Here is a 20383-nt window from a genome sequence, read left to right on the forward strand (position 1 = left end):
TTGTAAAGTATGTTTACCAACTTGTTCTGCAGAATGCATTAAAGCCTGTAATTCTGTGTGTTCAGCACAGTCGGGAATCAACATCATTTTCTGTTTAAGTAGTCCCATAATATGCTGCTGGTACTTTAGCATAAGTGTATACTTTCTTATCCCATCTGTCTAAGGCTCTAAAATCTCTATCAGAAGGGGTAGGATTTTTGCCAGCAGTATCCTTAATGCCTTTTGGTCCTTGGGAAATTGTCTCTGGATCTGCAGTAGGATTATTGAATAGGAACTTGTGAGAGTCAGGTACTCTGTAATACCGGTCAGGTTTTCTGGGAGCTGGAGGTAAAGTGTTTGGGGAAAGGCTAGATTCCAAGAAAGTATCATCTACAATGTCCAGAACAGGAGGGATAGCTAAGGGCCTGTGTTGAGGAAGGAGTAAGAATTCCCTAAGCCTCTTTTTGGAGTCAGAGTAATCCTGGCTTTCCCAGCGGAAATGCTCCCTAACAGATGGTGTGTAAGATTTCACCAAAAGAAAAATCTTCTGGAGGGGAAGCAGAAGGAATGGAATCCTCTGCATCAAAATCCTCATAGGTAGATAAGGGCAAATCCTGGTAATCAGAAGGAACAGAAGAATCAGATTCCTGATCAGAAGGAAAATCAGTTCTAGGTCTCCTAGAGGGGGAAGGCTGGCTTCCCCTAATTAAGGTAATAAGGTCTTCAGCCATTCTAAGCACTTGCTTTTTTTAGGCATATGTCCTGAGCATGGGGTTTGGACGTCAGTTTTCTAGGCGTGGAGTGAGTTTTAGGCCTAGATGAAGAAGATGGCGTCAGTTTAACATGCAAATCTGTAGGCCTGAATACACCCTCAGAAGCCGGTGCCTGCACAGCTGCTCTGGATCCATCCAAGGTAGAGACATCTGCAGGTTTCATAGTCTAAGCATCTCACAGCATACCAGACTCTGAATGGGTCTCAGTAGAGGCTGCGAATCTGAAATAGTGGGTATCAGGGGTTGCAAAACCGCTTCACTGAGTAACGGGTGGACTGGCGACTAGCTTAACGGAAATGTCGTCAGCAGTTTTGGACCTATGCGGTCTGTCTCTGTCTTTATGTTTTTTTTTAAGATCGGTAGTCGGATGGCTTAAAGCCATTTTGGAGTACTGATACCGAGTACCAAAATAATTTGCTGCAAAGATAGCCCGACGACGAATAGTTTGGGGATTGAACAAGGCACAAAACCGACAGTGAGGGATGATGTGGTCTGGGCCTAAGCAAGGAATACAGTACGAATGAAAATCTTTATGCGGTATTTGCTTTCCAGAGATAAGAGAATTGTTAACTTTTACTGACATCGGTTGGAGCAAGAAAAAAGATCCCCAACGGGGTACTTATCTTTTTTTTGAAGACTTCAGTTCTGAAACTCGAAAACGAAAATTTCAGGAGTCGGTCGACCAGCATTTGCGAACTGCTTCTGCTTCGGGCACCGCACGGCAAGAAAGACTGATGAAATGGCATTGGCTGCATGTTTTATACCCCTGATGACCTGACGTCATGGAAGAAGAGACAGCATCCGATGCAGGGATCCAAAACTCTGGTATTCAGGCCAGCTGAGGGCTACCTGCAGGCAGATAACCCAAATGTGATGACTGCAACAGTGAAACACAAAGAACATCAGATCCTCACAGCATATATAGCCAGTGTAGGAGAGGTACAGAAAAGGAATGCAGAGCCAGTGGGTAGCTCAAAACAGACATTACAACACTGCAGTTAGATGTACATAAGCATCACTATTTAAACATACTCTTGCCAGATGTTCAACTGCAGGACACCTCACACATGGTCATGGGCCTTGTACACCCGTGTGCAAGTCTGCACCAGTTTTTGTAAGACTTTTTGCCAGTGTAGTGGTCATGTTCCTTAAGTAGTAGAGGCACTAACCCCACAAAGGACTCCTTCAAATTCCGAAAGTATACGGACTCCTTCCACACTGAGGCTGCAACTCAAGACTCTTTGGTCTCCAGTCTGCAGCTCTTCTCTCTTTCAGGATACAAAATCTCTGGTGATGGCTCTAACACACACACACACACTAACCAATATCCAGAATGCCATCAATAAAGACAGTAAGATGTAACGCATCCCTCTGATGTGTTAGTTAAAGCATACATTTATATTATGTAGCAATGGGTGCCTTTCTCTCTTCCCTCCTTGCAAATGAAAGTTATATTCAGAAATCAGTGATTAAATGTATGGAAAGTGGTAGAACCACACAAAATACATCAAAACAGCAAACCATATCTACCGGTGTACAACAGCTCTCCTACATTCTACATTTCAATGCCATATTCCCCGGAGGTTTTGTGCAAGCGTTTTAATTGTGGTTTACTGAAACTGAACATACTTGTACTGTGTAAGCTAGCAGTATGTTCCAGTGTTTTTTCATATTTCCTCACTATATTGCGATCATGGAATAAGTACAATTTTGGTGTGTGGGAGTATTTGTCACTAACATATTGAGTGTAGAGTGGCTTGCTCCCTGTAAAAAAAATTTGTGTGTGTGTTTTTATACTTTTGAGCCTCAGTGTTCAAAAACATCAACAAAAAGGTGTGGCTTGTTAAGTCAAAGGAGCATCAGACAAATACCTACACCATATCAAACAACACACACAATTCCCCTATATGGTCATGGAACACAACATTGTTACGTTATGTTGCTGTAGATTTATGCCCACGAGGCAATACAACAGGGCCATTATACATTAACCTATGAGCACCCAATACAGGAGAGCTGCATAGACACAATTGCAACACAAAGCAGTTAGAGTTAGATATACGTGTAAAATGCAAGCCATCACAACCAAAAAGCCATAGTATCAGCCAAATACAAAGATCCATCATCCCTTGCTATTTTCCAGAGATATGCAAAATGATAATGGTCCAGTAACACATACAGGAAAGGAAAAACACACACACACACACACACACACACACAGCCATGAAAAACCACAATGATTTCACCTTATGTGCCCAAGAATGCATGTGGGTGGCAGAGAGAGAGACAACCACAACAATCTGCAGTGTTCTACCACACATCTGTTAAATGGACTTGAGAGTACAGTTACATAGCACAAGAAAGGTTTTTTTTGAAACTCCATACACTAAAGCACATTTCTTAAAAAATTAGATAAAACCTAATGCAACGCTGCAAAGTATCCCCTATCATAATAAGGCCGATTGAATACAGACACAGAGGACAGCATAAGATGGTAAAAAATATGAAAGTTTACAGTTACTGAATCCAAGCAGCAGACCCTTGATGACATGCTACCTGCAGCACTATAGATCCTCCTGTCTCCGCCTGCTCATGTCATCACTATGACATACATGTACCCCGGAATGCAGCAAGCATGTCCATCAGTGGTAAAGCATCACATTTACTATGTAGTGTCTGATGTAACAGGTTAGAAGGATATGCATATATCTATGTGCACCAGGCTGGCATTATCATGGCATCCATATTGCACTGGATTACAGTTTTTTTTTTTTTTTTACTTCTAGTAAGTGTGGAGTGCCACATTACTTAAGTTTGCACCAGACATTGTTTTCTCTCATATTGTTCTTGCTCCTCCTGTTCCTCAATGCCATCCTGTTATTTGCCCCATGGCTCATCAAGTACAGCTATCCAAGGTTCTTAGGGCAAGCCTCCTACATCCCAGAGAGAAGAGTGGAACTGTGAAGAGTGATCATCTGATGTCTCAGATATGCACTAAATAGCATCTCTCAATGCGTCCAAACACCTGGATCAGAACAAGCAGTACAAACAGTCAATCGCATTCTTGCTCAATCTACATTACGTTAATATTCTCTCTCTGCAGACAGTTGAGGATAGTGTTTATGTAGTGATTGCCCATGGCTTCAGGTGGTAATCAAACTATTACATCCACTATCCCATCCCTTTGGTTTACCTGTACATATGTCTGGGTTTAATACTCCCCAACTAGGTGTCCCATCTTGATGGATCGTCCTAGGCATTAAACAGTGCCGGATACTAGTTTTTTCTTGCCCCAGATGTCAGGTGCCCACACAATGGGAAGCAATAATATGTTATGGTACACCTCCATCAAAAAGCAAATACACCAGAAAAATTAAATATACCAAACAAGAAGGAAAGGTAGAGCCAAGAGACGTCAGGGGGCTGGAGGGAAGGTAACCAGGACTGCAACAGTGAATACACTTGAACATCTACATTTATGGTAAGTGTACGCAACTGTACTATGTTCTTTGTGTTTCACTGTTGCAGTCATCACATTTGGGTTGATTCCCAAAGCTAAGGAAGGGAGGAGGAAGTTAGAGAGCATTAGGGCCAGCTATTAAACCCTGCAAGACTGCAGTGGCAAAACCGGCTCTGGATTTAGAAAAAAAAAAAAGCATGTGGTAATGCTTGGTAAAGGTATGTACAGAGCTCCAGGTAGCAGCTTCTAGGATGTCCCTGGTAGGGACTCCTCTGAGAAAGGCTGCAGAGTAGATGCAGCCCTGGTGGAATGTGATCTTATCCCCTGTGGGGTAGGTTTTCCATGGTGCTTGTAGCAGAAATGAATGAAATGGGCTATTCATTTGGAAATGGTTTGATTTGAAATGGCCTTCCCCTCTGCCCCTGCAGCAAAGCCAACTAGCAGCTGTTCAGATTTTCTGAGGATTAGTCCTGTCCAAATAAAATCTAAGTTGTCTGTGCACATACAAAGAGTGCCGTATTCATTCTCCTTTGTTCTGTGGATTAGGGAAGAAAGTAGGCAAGTGAATGGACTGATTTAGGGCCACAGTAGACACCACCTTGGGCATAAAAGGAAGGATTGGTCCTGAGGGAAACCCTGTCTGCATGGAAGATAATGAAGGGTTCCACTACCATGAGGGCCTGTAATTCAGACATTCTTCTTGCTGAAGTGATGGCTAGAAGGAATGCTGTTTTCCAAGAAAGAAATTTCAACTCTGCTGTTGCAGCTGGCTCAAAGGGAGGGAGAGTGAGCTTTTCCAATATAAAGTTAAGGTCCCAGGCTGGAGTAGGGGCTCTCCTGGGGGGTCTTAAATTTTTGGCCCCTCTAAGGAATTGTTTTAGCAGAGGGGGAGAGAAGATGGGTGGCTCAGTATTATAATGAGCTGAAATGGCGGAGGCATGAATTTTAATTGACGAGAAGGATAGGCCGTTGTGGAGCATTTCTATTAAGTACTGAAGAATGTCAGGTAAGCTGGGCACTGTTGTGTCCATCCCCTGAGTCTGGCTCCAGGAACAGTATGTTTTCCACTTTTCAGCATAGGCTTTTCTAGTACTAGGCCTCCTTGCCTCCAGAATGACATCTAGCACCTGCTTACTGAGTGATGCTATTGGAGAGCTCAAGGAATTAGCCAGGCTGCAAGATTCATGGTTTTAAGCTGAGGGTGCAGAATCTGGCCCGCCTGCTGGGACAGCAAGGAAGGGGTCTGAGGCAGGTGCCATGGTTCCAGCAGTGTCATACTGCATAAGAGGGGGTACCAGTGCTGGCGTGGCCAGTCTGGTGCAATCAGTATTGTCCTTGGCTTGTCCTGTTTGATCTTTAGCAGAACCTTCAAGAGGAGAGGCAGAGGGGGAAAAGCATAAACCGAGAGGCTTTCCCAGGTAAAGGACAGGGCAGCCACTTTCCAGCTTGACTGTGGGGAGTACTTGTGCAGAATTTGTCCAATTGGTAGTTCTGAGGGGAGGCAAACAGGTCTACCTCTGGAGTCCCCCATTTGTTCAAGAGGTTGAAAATGTTTGGTTCCAGTTTCCATTCGTGTGGGTCCATGAGATTTCTGCTTAAGTCGTCTGCCAGTGAATTTAGCTTGCCTGGCAGGAACTGAGCCTGTAGGTGCACTTGGTAGCTCAAGGCTGTGTTCCACAGAGCCATAGCTAGTCTGCAGAGAGGGTACAAGTGGGTTCACCCCTGCTTGTTTATGTACCACATAACTGTGGTGTTGTCTGTCTTTACCAATAGTTGTCCTGGAAGAATGCGGTCTTTGAAGGCTGTCAGGGAATTCTGTACAGCTAACATTTCTTTTTGGTTGATATGCAGGTGCATCTATCTTGGGTTCCATTTGTCCTGAATGCATTGCCCTGCCAAGTGAGCCCCCCATGCATAGTCTGATGCGTCTGTTAGGGTTTGGGTGGCAGGGGGTATAGTGAAAGGGAGCCCCTTGTTGTTGTAGCAGGCCTCTGCCCACCAAAGGAACTCTATCTTTATACAAGGAATGATAGGAATCATTGATTCCAGGTCCTGATAATGCTGACACCATAGACTTTTTAGATACCATTGTAGTTTCCTCATATGCAGTCTTGCATATGGAATTAGAATGCAAGAGGCCATGAACCCCAGGGCTTCCAGGATTTTACTTACAGACAGCTGGGGTTTTGTGGCCAATAGTTTGAAGTAGGTTATCAAATGAACTTGTTTCTCCAGAGTGAGGAAAGCCATCTGGGAAGATGTGTTCAAGCTTGCTCCCAGGAATACAATCTGTTGGCAGGGTACTAGCTGTGATTTCTTTTTGTTTATAGTGTACCCCAGAGAGGTTAGAAGTTTCTTTACAAATGCCAGATGTTGTAACAGCAAGTCCTGGCTTTCTGCCTGAATCAGATAATCGTCCAAGTATGGGTATATTTGAATATTTCTCTGCCTGCAAAATACAATGGCTGGAGCTAGACACTTTTACCCTGGGCGCAGTAGATAAGCCAAAGGGAAGTGCAGAGAACTGATAGTGCATGGAGCCTGCTCTGAAGCGTAGGTATTTCCTGCAAGATTCCCTTATTGGAATGTGCAGGTAAGCTTCCTTTACGTCTAAGGTTGCCAACCAGGCATCTTTGCCTAGCATAGGAAAAAGCTGTTGAAGTGTTACCATTTTGAATTTTGGGATTACCAGGAAGGTGTTTAGAATAGAGAGAGGTCCAGGATAGGACGCCAGGAGTTGTCTTTTCTGGGTACCAGGAAAATTCTTGAATAAAAATCTTGTCCCCTTTGTTCTGCTGGGACAGGTTGAATAGCCCTGATACTTAGGACAGAGAGAACCTGCTGTTGGGCCTCCGACCACTGATATGGGGGTAGGTCTGGCCAACCGTTTGGGGTTGGTAGGGAGTGGAAGTGGAATCTGTATCCTTGGGAAAACTATATTCAAAACCCATTTGTCCTGGGTAATGAGTTCCCAGTTTTTGTATGCAAGGTGAGCTTTCCTCCTAAGGGAGCAGGCACAGTTGAGCAGGACTTGGGAGGGTTAAGGCCAAGTCATTGTGCCATTTTTCTGTAGGGGGTGGTTTACTGATCCCTGCTTTGGAAGTGGGAGCCCCCACTGCTTTGACCTGTGCACAGTCTGAGACTGCAACCTAGGTGGTCAGCTGTTCCTGGGTTTGGACTGAAAGGGCCTGGAAGAGACTGGAAATGACCAGTTCTTTGAAGGCCAATGTCTACTAAATCTGGGAGGCTGTACTTGTAGGAAATTTTTAACAGTTCACATAGACTTAGCTTTTTCCTCCAGCCTTTTGAGAACTTCTGCTTTGTTGCCAAACAGGCGGTCTTGGTTCAAGGGAGCATCCAGTAATTTAGCTTTAACATGATCTGGCAAGTTTTGCTTCTTAAGCCAAGCATGCCTTCTAAGTACAGACCCACTTGACAGCAGCCCTGCAAGATGCTTCTAAAGAGTCAAAACCACATTGTAAAGTATGTTTACCAACTTGTTCTGCAGAATGCATTAAAGCCTGTAATTCTGTGTGTTCAGCACAGTCGGGAATCAACATCATTTTCTGTTTAAGTAGTCCCATAATATGCTGCTGGTACTTTAGCATAAGTGTATACTTTCTTATCCCATCTGTCTAAGGCTCTAAAATCTCTATCAGAAGGGGTAGGATTTTTGCCAGCAGTATCCTTAATGCCTTTTGGTCCTTGGGAAATGGTCTCTGGATTCGCAGTAGGATTCTTGAAGAGGAACTTGTGAGAGTCAGGTACTCTGTAATACCGGTCAGGTTTTCTGGGAGCTGGAGGTAAAGTGTTTGGGGAAAGGCTAGATTCCAAGAAAGTATCATCTACAATGTCCAGAACAGGAGGGATAGCTAAGGGCCTGTGTTGAGGAAGGAGTAAGAATTCCCTAAGCCTCTTTTTGGAGTCAGAGTAATCCTGGCTTTCCCAGCGGAAATGCTCCCTAACAGATAATGTGTAAGATTTCACCAAAAGAAAAATCTTCTGGAGGGGAAGCAGAAGGAATGGAATCCTCTGCATCAAAATCCTCATAGGTAGATAAGGGCAAATCCTGGTAATCAGAAGGAACAGAAGAATCAGATTCCTGATCAGAAGGAAAATCAGTTCTAGGTCTCCTAGAGGGGGAAGGCTGGCTTCCCCTAATTAAGGTAATAAGGTCTTCAGCCATTCTAAGCACTTGCTTTTTTTAGGCATATGTCCTGAGCATGGGGTTTGGACGTCAGTTTTCTAGGCGTGGAGTGAGTTTTAGGCCTAGATGAAGAAGATGGCGTCAGTTTAACATGCAAATCTGTAGGCCTGAATACACCCTCAGAAGCCGGTGCCTGCACAGCTGCTCTGGATCCATCCAAGGTAGAGACATCTGCAGGTTTCATAGTCTAAGCATCTCACAGCATACCAGACTCTGAATGGGTCTCAGTAGAGGCTGCGAATCTGAAATAGTGGGTATCAGGGGCTGCAAAACCGCTTCACTGAGTAACGGGTGGACTGGCGACTAGCTTAACGGAAATGTCGTCAGCAGTTTTGGACCTATGCGGTCTGTCTCTGTCTTTATGTTTTTTTTAAGATCGGTAGTCAGATGGCTTAAAGCCATTTTGGAGTACTGATACCGAGTACCAAAATAATTTGCTGCAAAGATAGCCCGACGAATAGTTTGGGGATTGAACAAGGCACAAAACCGACAGTGAGGGATGATGTGGTCTGGGCCTAAGCAAGGAATACAGTACGAATGAAAATCTTTATGCGGTATTTGCTTTCCAGAGATAAGAGAATTGTTAACTTTTACTGACATCGGTTGGAGCAAGAAAAAAGATCCCCAACGGGTACTTATCTTTTGAAGACTTCAGTTCTGAAACTCGAAAACGAAAATTTCAGGAGTCGGTCGACCGGCACTTGCGAACTGCTTCTGCTTCGGGCACCGCACGGCAAGAAAGACTGATGAAATGGCATTGGCTGCATGTTTTATACCCCTGATGACCTGACGTCATGGAAGAAGAGACAGCATCCGATGCAGGGATCCAAAACTCTGGTATTCAGGCCAGCTGAGGGCTACCTGCAGGCAGATAACCCAAATGTGATGACTGCAACAGTGAAACACAAAGAACATCAGATCCTCACAGCATATATAGCCAGTGTAGGAGAGGTACAGAAAAGGAATGCAGAGCCAGTGGGTAGCTCAAAACAGACATTACAACACTGCAGTTAGATGTACATAAGCATCACTATTTAAACATACTCTTGCCAGATGTTCAACTGCAGGACACCTCACACATGGTCATGGGCCTTGTACACCCGTGTGCAAGTCTGCACCAGTTTTTGTAAGACTTTTTGCCAGTGTAGTGGTCATGTTCCTTAAGTAGTAGAGGCACTAACCCCACAAAGGACTCCTTCAAATTCGAAGTATACGGACTCCTTCCACACTGAGGCTGCAACTCAAGACTCTTTGGTCTCCAGTCTGCAGCTCTTCTCTCTTTCAGGATACAAAATCTCTGGTGATGGCTCTAACACACACACACACTAACCAATATCCAGAATGCCATCAATAAAGACAGTAAGATGTAACGCATCCCTCTGATGTGTTAGTTAAAGCATACATTTATATTATGTAGCAATGGGTGCCTTTCTCTCTTCCCTCCTTGCAAATGAAAGTTATATTCAGAAATCAGTGATTAAATGTATGGAAAGTGGTAGAACCACACAAAATACATCAAAACAGCAAACCATATCTACCGGTGTACAACAGCTCTCCTACATTCTACATTTCAATGCCATATTCCCCGGAGGTTTTGTGCAAGCGTTTTAATTGTGGTTTACTGAAACTGAACATACTTGTACTGTGTAAACTAGCAGTATGTTCCAGTGTTTTTTCATATTTCCTCACTGTATTGCGATCATGGAATAAGTACAATTTTGGTGTGTGGGAGTATTTGTCACTAACATATTGAGTGTAGAGTGGCTTGCTCCCTGTAAAAAAAATTTGTGTGTGTTTTTATACTTTTGAGCCTCAGTGTTCAAAAACATCAACAAAAAGGTGTGGCTTGTTAAGTCAAAGGAGCATCAGACAAATACCTACACCATATCAAACAACACACACAATTCCCCTATATGGTCATGGAACACAACATTGTTACGTTATGTTGCTGTAGATTTATGCCCACGAGGCAATACAACAGGGCCATTATACATTAACCTATGAGCACCCAATACAGGAGAGCTGCATAGACACAATTGCAACACAAAGCAGTTAGAGTTAGATATACGTGTAAAATGCAAGCCATCACAACCAAAAAGCCATAGTATCAGCCAAATACAAAGATCCATCATCCCTTGCTATTTTCCAGAGATATGCAAAATGATAATGGTCCAGTAACACATACAGGAAAGGAAAAACACACACACACACACACACACACACACAGCCATGAAAAACCACAATGATTTCACCTTATGTGCCCAAGAATGCATGTGGGTGGCAGAGAGAGAGACAACCACAACAATCTGCAGTGTTCTACCACACATCTGTTAAATGGACTTGAGAGTACAGTTACATAGCACAAGAAAGGTTTTTTTGAAACTCCATACACTAAAGCACATTTCTTAAAAAACTAGATAAAACCTAATGCAACACTGCAAAGTATCCCCTATCATAATAAGGCCGATTGAATACAGACACAGAGGACAGCATAAGATGGTAAAAAATATGAAAGTTTACAGTTACTGAATCCAAGCAGCAGACCCTTGATGACATGCTACCTGCAGCACTATAGATCCTCCTGTCTCCGCCTGCTCATGTCATCACTATGACACACATGTACCCCGGAATGCAGCAAGCATGTCCATCAGTGGTAAAGCATCACATTTACTATGTAGTGTCTGATGTAACAGGTTAGAAGGATATGCATATATCTATGTGCACCAGGCTGGCATTATCATGGCATCTATATTGCACTGGATTACAGTTTTTTTTTTTTTTTTTTACTTCTAGTAAGTGTGGAGTGCCACATTACTTAAGTTTGCACCAGACATTGTTTTCTCTCATATTGTTCTTGCTCCTCCTGTTCCTCAATGCCATCCTGTTATTTGCCCCATGGCTCATCAAGTACAGCTATCCAAGGTTCTTAGGGCAAGCCTCCTACATCCCAGAGAGAAGAGTGGAACTGTGAAGAGTGATCATCTGATGTCTCAGATATGCACTAAATAGCATCTCTCAATGCGTCCAAACACCTGGATCAGAACAAGCAGTACAAACAGTCAATCGCATTCTTGCTCAATCTACATTACGTATAATAATCTCTCTCTGCAGACAGTTGAGGATAGTGTTTATGTAGTGATTGCCCATGGCTTCAGGTGGTAATCAAACTATTACATCCACTATCCCATCCCTTTGGTTTACCTGTACATATGTCTGGGTTTAATACTCCCCAACTAGGTGTCCCATCTTGATGGATCGTCCCTAGGCATTAAACAGTGCCGGATACTAGCAGTTGTGAAGACATAAAAGTGTATATCCAAGCAAAACGGTCATGAACAATGCCATGGAATTATGTTATATGCAGGCTCTGTACATCTGTTGTACACATGGTCTAGCTGTTGAATGAAGGTCATCTATTCTGATTTTTGAAGCACCTACAACCATTTTCTCTGGAGGTGCAATTTTATGACAGTGCAGGTGCAGTCTATGAATACATGGGGGAGGTGTACGAAAGCTGTGCAACCTCAAAGAACTGTTATGACAGCACAGTGGTCTGTTGATAACAGGTTTACTTAATTTTCAGCCTCACGACTCACAAAAAAGCAAGGACTTGTTCCAGAATGCAAGAGGATGAGGTGTAGGACACCCCTACTATGTCACCCATAAGGCTCTGGACTGGACTTTCCCTGATGTGACTATGCACAGCAACAGGTAAAACTTTGTGAAAGGCCTCCCTGTAGATTTCAAGGATTTATGTAAAAGTATACAAATTGCATATAGCCGGCATCTGTTTTCTATTGAGTCAGTACCTCCCAGTAACATTCTGGTCAGAGATTTGGAGCAACAGGAGGTGCTGACATCTAGCAGGGTACCTCCTTGTTGGTACGCACACAGCAACTGGTAACAGCCTCTGTGTCATCAGCATATTCATCTGCAGGATGAGCAATACCATGAAGAGAGTCACGCTGCTTGCTCAAGCTCATGCTGCTTCTGTAACAGTGGTCCACCAAGTTTTGCTTCCACCTCTTACTGGTACAATGGATGGGAAATATTTTACAGAATCAAACCTAGACATAAAAGTTCTGTGGTGTGTTTGAAGTATCTGTTTACTTCACATTAGGCAGTTCTAACAGAATTTTCAATGGTTGCCAACATTTGTAACTTCTACAAAGCACTTATCAACACTGCAAACTATTTTGGAATTTGACCTCCACATTACAAAAACACTTCATCCTAAAAGAACTTAACACAGCTTGGCCATTTAAAATCACTATATATAACCTAGGAAGTTAAACTTCATGCATGGCTAATTAACCGAACTACATAGCCACAAAATATACAGAAATAGGCAAGACAAAGTACACAACAGACTATATTTAACCATTTCAAAATGTCCAAAGAAAAACAAAAAAGCATTAATGTAGAATAAAAAGACTGCAACAGTCATCATGTACTACGTTCTTTGCAAGTTGGTTTTGGAATCGGATGTCATACTGAATGTATTTCCTAAAATGCAACCTGAGTAAAGGACTTGTTTTTCATACTTGTATGCTACTTTTGACTGCATCAAAATTGTTAATAAGAAGTGTTTGAGTATCATGTCCTCTGCCTGTACACAGATACTAAAGCTGAAAAAACAGGGACAAAAAATCAAAAAAATATCCTAAACAAAAGCCAGCTTTAGAGTAGACTGAGACAGTCCTGACTACATCGCAGGTAACTTGAGTTTGTATAGTGGTTCAGGCACCTGCAGGAGCTGCTGGGGAAGAATATGAGTGAGACACCATTGGCAGCTTGCCCATCCTAGAGGAATGGAGGCTGCCCTGGCTGTGACCCCCAGGAGGATAACTTGTTCACCCCATGGAGCTCAGGCTTGGGGAGCCTACGCTGCCATTTATAAATCACACAGTAAACCAAAGGGAATTTGGTGTTCAAAGGCATGCTTTTCCTGGGAGGGAAGCACAAGGTAGAGCTCAAAAGTGCCACTGCAGGGGGAAGGAGGTATCCTCCAGAGGAAGAGGGTATACCATTCAGCAAGACCAGTACCCTGGTCTGCTCCCTACCAGCCAACTGTCACTGTGGAGTGGACGAGATGATTGAGGACTCCTGGGCAAGAACAAAAAAGCTGTTGGGCTCTCACTACATCCGGGGATTCCCAGCTCCTATTACTACAGGATAAATGGGCCAAATGGGTACAGGCAGAGCAGCCACACTTCTCAGCCCTTTGGGGTGGGAATCATGAGGAACAAAAGCCTTTAATCGGGAACAGTAGTGTGTTTTGTATTACTTTACAAAAGGTAGTTAAATTTAACTTAGGGGAGGGTATTCTTTTTGTCTAGGACGGGTCTGCTCTTTCTTGCTTGTACTGGGAGCAGTACTGTATTTGTTAGTTATGTTCATTCCTCTACTTGTATGTGTTCTTTCACTTTCCCTTGTAATCTCAAGAACTGAGCTGATGCACAAAATTTCATTTAGGCTACACATGTGCAGTTCTACATGACAATAAAGTTTACTTTGACTGATTTACTTGCAAAGTTAATAGAATAACAGGTCTTGCATAGACATTTCCTAAATAGTAAGAACTTTGAAATTGTCTGATGAATACAATACTCTGATTTGCCAGAAAAAAATTACAAACTGTATAAAAGGACAAACTAAGTAGATTAAAATAAATAAAAATAAATATTATGCAAAAATCAGGGACAATGGCATTTTTAGTTTTTATGAACCCCACATTCTGGCCATTTCCAAGAATAGTTTAGCCTATTTGTCAACAGTGTTTTAATCAGTATAATTCCTCAAATACAACTGATGTCTCAGTAAAATACATACATACATACATAAAACAGCCCCCAAAAAATTAAAAATACGGCTGAAAGCCTCTGTGTTCTCCATCTTGCATATCTATACCCCAGGGGAGATGGTATTAACACCTGCAACCCAGTACTTAGAATTTCCTACAAAAAGGGTCACCAGAGTTAAACACACAGACCAAAAACTCAGCTAAGCAACTGACTTCTGCACATTAGTTATCGCTCCATGAAACTTTAAAACACGCTTCACTGATGTATTTAGAAATGTACCGTTAAAAACGAAAACTGGTGCAGGTCTGGAAAAACTTCAGCACAGCTCGAACAGTAAAACTTACTTTAATTATAAACTGAATAAAACATTCACTGGTTAAGCGCTTTCATCTGTCAACATACAGACTTCCTCAGAACCAGTAATTGAAAATTTTACCAAAGTTTAAATAGCCAAAATTGGCGCCAAAAATATTTAAAGGAGCATCCTCTTATTTTAACTTAAAACATTACAGTTGAATCCATTAATACAAATTTTTTAAAAATATATCACTTGAATATGTAAAATACACAATAAATAAAAATAATATATATAAAATGTAATATAACACTATATATTAAGACTACATTTGAATCAGATGCTGGATTCCAGACCTGCACCAGTTTTCGTTTTTAACGGGTCATTTCTGTGGTTCTATAGTTGTATTTAGAAATGTAACTCATGGACTTTGGGACTGATAAAGTTGGTACAACATAAAAAGCAAAAAAAATGTAACTAGGCAAAGCTCAGTAAGATGTGGCATTTTCCCAAAATGTAACCAAGGAAAAAAACAGCACAATAAAGGGAATACAAAATGTCTGAATTATAATGGGCAGGATTCAAAAAGACTTATCACAATACATAAGCCTTAACTTGAAAGTTTCTGCATCAGAAACAAGCCTTTTTGATTCATACAGGGCTCCCATCACAGTTTCCCCCTTGATTTTAGCTGCAACATGAACAATAGTCTCACTAATGTAACAGCCCAGGAAGCAGCTAATATTAGCCGGTCATGAGTTTGCCTGGAGAAATGGCTGTGGCTCCAGTTTAACTTGGCACAGCTATTCAGACAATTGCTCTGCAGAGATAATTTTTTCTCTAGGAGAAAAAACTGAATGCCATCTTTTGAAGGCATTCGTCTGTTCACTCCTATAGAGATTGTGGCTCAAACGTCTATACTTAAGTATAGCTGAGCTGTGTGTTGCATGTGTGTATGTGGCAGCATGAAACTAGCTGAAAAGAAGTGTGCATTTCTGATTGTTTATTCAGTGTGGAGGTATAAGAAGCTGGCTGTGAGTGAGTGTGTGTGTGGTGTTAGAGGGGCACCTATGCTACTGCAATGAGTAGAAAACAGTACAATCAAGTCGGATGGTTTCAAATCAGTGATACATAGTAACGAGCCACTAATGAAATGTTTCTCTGTGTGGTTTTACCACAGCTCGAGCTATCACACTAATTGCCCAATATCGGCCAATCCCACAGAATGTGTAGAAAATAGGACTACACACAATGCAACTAAGATGCAGAACAAAGTAGATGCTCCTTTTGTAAGTACTTTGGTTTTCTGCCTTCTCAAAAGATTCTTCAAATTGAAGCAAGCAAAGATACACATCACTTCAACAGGTACTTATCAGACAACTCATAACATTATTTATTCATGAGACAGTAAATATTACACTCTCACACTAGGATAGTGCTGCAAATTTCACAACACAAGATCACTCAGAGGCCAACTTGAGTTTTTCAATACAAGAAAAATGGATGATCTAAAATTATTTCAGAGTAGGGAACCCATTATTCTGGATGCACATCTTTTCAGGTAATGAAATATTTCAAGGATACTCTAAGAAAAGACCTTAAGTGGTGCACATCACCTTGGAGTTCTGCTCAAAACAGCTATATGAAGAACAAGTAATAACATGGATAACCTCAATTTCAAGTAAACTAGGCCTATGTTAACAGCTGTCCAATTACCACAAATGTTCCTATTAGGAGGGTTAAACATCATTTGAAGATGTACATAGTTATGCATGTTTGTATTAAGTTCACAGGTTATGGAGGGTGTAAATGTGACATGGGTTCCAACAATAAGAAAATAAAGGATTAACCTGCCATTCGTTAATGGATGCATGTTTCACAAAAGCTGAAAAATGATATTTAAAAAAGCTGCCATATATAATGGGTGGGAATAATGACTTCTTACCATAATGGCAAGACTTTCCATGTTATCTTGGGATGTGAATGGTCTCACAGAGATGCACAAAAAAGAACTTAATTGTATTAAGAAATGCAGAGTGCAAACAGCAATGCTACAGGAGATGCAACTGGAAACAAATGAACATGTGAATTTGATAAATGATTTCAGGATGGATATTCTGCAGAATACTGGGGACAAGAAAAAGTAATTAAACAGTAATAGTGAAGCTAGAGCAGTGAGAGGAAGAAAAGATAAAAGCAACAGATTTGCAATATTAAAGGGGCTAATGGCAAGGGATGAAGTTTATACTGGCATGCATTTATATTCCACCGAAAACTATTATAGAGCTTAAAAAGTTTGGGGAAAAAACTTCTGGGGTGGCATAGTGGCACAGCGGTTAACAGTGTTGCCTCACAGCCAGAGGTTCTCCAGTTCAATTCTTGGCTGAGGTGCCTTCTGTGTAGAGTCTACATGTCCTCCCTGCATTCACATGGGTTTCCTCTGAGTACTCCAGTTTCCTCCCACATTCCAGATGTGTCTGGAGCATTTCTTCCAGGGCCTTCACTGAAAAAGGCTCTGTCCTAGTTGGACTTTCCCAGTCAAAAAAATGATACATGGACCAACAGATAAATAAACAAACTTTCAGCAGAGACCATTACTTAAAGCTGGGGACTAAAACAATGAGTAAAAAGGTCACAGGAAAACCAATTGGTTAAAAACACACAAAAAAATCTAGCAAAGCTAGACTTTCCACTGTGTGATACCTTAGAGGGTTTGGCTTTATTGGCCTGAAATTATCCATAAATAGAATTAAAAGCAAAAGTCACAGACATTCAGAATTGCCATTTAGCGGAAACACTTGATATCCTTAAAGGGTAATTTGCATATAGACTATTTTGCCTCTGATACAAGAGGTTTACAGCTGGGGAGTGGAATTTGATTTGCAACAATGAGGCTGTATCCTAGAAGTGAAAAGAATGTAGATTTCAGAATATCAGCACAAATGAAAAGAGGAGTACTTGTATTAGCTGCAAGAGGAGCTCCAGGAGTAATAGAAGAGGAAAGCAGATAATGCAGATTTGTGGCTGTAAGGGGCTACTGGCAAGGGATGAGGATTGTGCAGACATGTAACATATTCCTAAAACTGTTACTATTTAACTTTAAAAAACTGGGAAGAAATAACTTTTCATCAAGGAATATTACTTATAGTGGGGACTGGAATTGGATTTACAACAACGTGGATGTATCTAGAGGGCCTAGAAGGGAAAAATATAACAAAACAGGGTAGCTATCTGAAGAAATGTATGAAAATATTTGGTATGAAAGACAAGAATTCAATAGTAGGAACTTGGAAAGAATTTGCATATTATTCCACAAGGTACAATAACATGACTTGACAGAAATTACATTTTACAGGAAAATGTGCATTTCAACTGAGAACTTTTACATTTCAGATCATGCACCAACAAATAGCAAGATAAAAAAGCAGGTAATGAAGTAAAGATGAGATACTGACACTTCTCCACCTACCTGTTGAGAGGAATTTAAGGAATGGGTAGTGGAAATTATTAGGGAAGATAGAAAGAACTCCAGAAGTTATAGCTAGTAAGTGGGACAAACATGAAAGTGGTGTTTAAAAACAGGGTAGAAATAAAAGGAGATATGGTTATGAAGTAATAAAAATTATTAAGATTGTCTGACAAATGTTAAAGTTATTACAAAACAAGGGGAATTTCACAGAACAAGAACAGATGCAAATGCAGAGTGCTGAAGAGAAAATATGGGAGTACCTGCATAATACAGAATAGTTTGGAAAGAGTGCTGTTAAGCAACTGTTTTTTTTTTCCTTGATAACTCCAGATTACAAAAACTTTTGGTACAACAGATTAAAGCTGTTGTCAAACTTAAGAAAAATAGCCAGAGATCCTGTAAAAGGTATTTGAGATATTTCAGAAATTTTATAAAAACTTGTATAAAGCAGAGAAGTGGGGGGAATCAAGGAAAAGCACAAATGGAAATATTTATGGAAGACTTAAATATGCCAAGGTTAAAGGTAGACCAGACTCAACAACTTAACAGTCAAGATAAAAATGGTGATCTAGAACCAATATGCAGGAAAGATTCCAGGAAAAGATGGCATCCCACTGTATGTTTGTAAGCTAGGAGGGAAGAAACTGATAAATCCAGAAAGTTTTGTTTAAAAGAGGGAAAGCACCGACAAACAAAAAAAAACTTTGGTGGCTGTAATATCCATCTGATCCAGTTTCATAAAGGCCCATTTCAATTTTAAACTATGACTGAAGTGTTTATAATGGTTATAAGAATGACAAAAGTGATGCAAAAATTAATAGATCTGGAACAATGGTTTTGTGGAGGGAAGGCAATCATTTGACAACATTAACAGAATAATGATACAGAGGGAAGCAGAATTTAAGAAAATACTGTTATTGGTGGATCTTGATGCAGGGAAAGCATTTGACACAGTGAGCTGAGATTTTATGAGTACGGCAATGGGAGCATCTGCATTTCCTGATACAATAATAAGGTTAATTAGAACAAGATAGGAGGGATCAGAGGCAAAAAATCAAAGTGAGAGGGTTCTCGGATAAGAAGCATCTGGAAAGAGGAACCAGGCAGGGATGTCCTCTTTCCCCTTTGTTACCAGCATTATATTTAGAACCGTTGGTAAAGAAAATAAGGGACTCAGAAATTCAAGGATATAACTGGTATGGTGTTCAAGAAAAGTTGACTTTATTTGCAGATGATATTTTGTACTGGATAGAACCAGAAAAGTACAACTCGGTTGTGCAACATTCTGAGACAGTTCCATTTTGGGGAGGGGATATAACATTAATGAATATAAAGTAAAAACTATAGCTATAAACTATCTACCCTCACATGAATTGGTTCAGCTAAACTAATTGTAAAAAAATTAGTATTACTGTACCATAATTAGCTGGAAACACTGTATGCAATGAGACTGAATATCGGAGTTGTTTGGCTTCTGCTACATACCTCAATCAACTGCATTACTAGCCGAGTTAAGTACAAACTTGCAGTGTTGTACTGCATTTTATTTTTCTGTCTAATTGTTTCATTATTTTTCTATTTAATTGTTTCATAGAATACTGTGGTCTCTCTCTCTCTAGGTAATTTCCTGCCCTCCCTCCATGTTCTTGTATTAATCTTGGTGGCTTTGGAACTGCCCACCTCTCCTGTAAATTTGTGTTTGAACACTCCTCCTAGGTCTCTCTCATTTGCTCACTCAACCAAGTACAGTGAGATCATAGTTTGACTTCTGACCCTCCTACCAGTCCCATCTGTTCAGCTCTATTCCAGTTTGGTGTCACTAGCTCATTCTACCCAATACACAGATAACATTTGTGAAGGGCAAGCCACTTAGGTCCTTAACTTTGAATTATCTTCTGTTTCTCCTTTCTCCCTTTCCACAAAATTTTTTTTTCTAAGCCTGTTGCCTGCATTTCCTGTAACTAGTCAAGTCCAGATACAGGTTTGCTAGAACCAGGACTGCTTGTAAGCTTCCGAGCCCCCAAAGCCTTTGTGGTGGAGGGAAGCTTTCTAGCTTATCAGTGGGATTGGTAAGCACTAGGTAGTCTATCTACTACAAGATCCAGGTACAGATTCTTAGTTTTAGCCTTGAATTTTCTTATTCGTGCGCAGTACTTCTGAGCAAGCTACAAATTACTACAGCACTCAACCTTCCTCTTCACCTACAGGAAAAGAGTTTCTGTATTTACTTTCCTCACTTGCTTAGAGAAAAACAGCTGTTATACTCACTTTCCTCACTTGTCTAGAGGAAAGTAGTGTTTTATTCAGGCATGTCCATGGGTTAAGCTCCCAGTGTTCTCTCCTGTTTACCTGATGAATCTAGGCATCTTGGAGCAATGTAGCAATTGCCTCATGTA

This window comes from Protopterus annectens, chromosome 1.part0 (genome assembly GCF_019279795.1).
Source record: "Protopterus annectens isolate FY-2018-M chromosome 1.part0, PAN1.0, whole genome shotgun sequence".
Taxonomy (NCBI): domain Eukaryota; kingdom Metazoa; phylum Chordata; order Ceratodontiformes; family Protopteridae; genus Protopterus; species Protopterus annectens.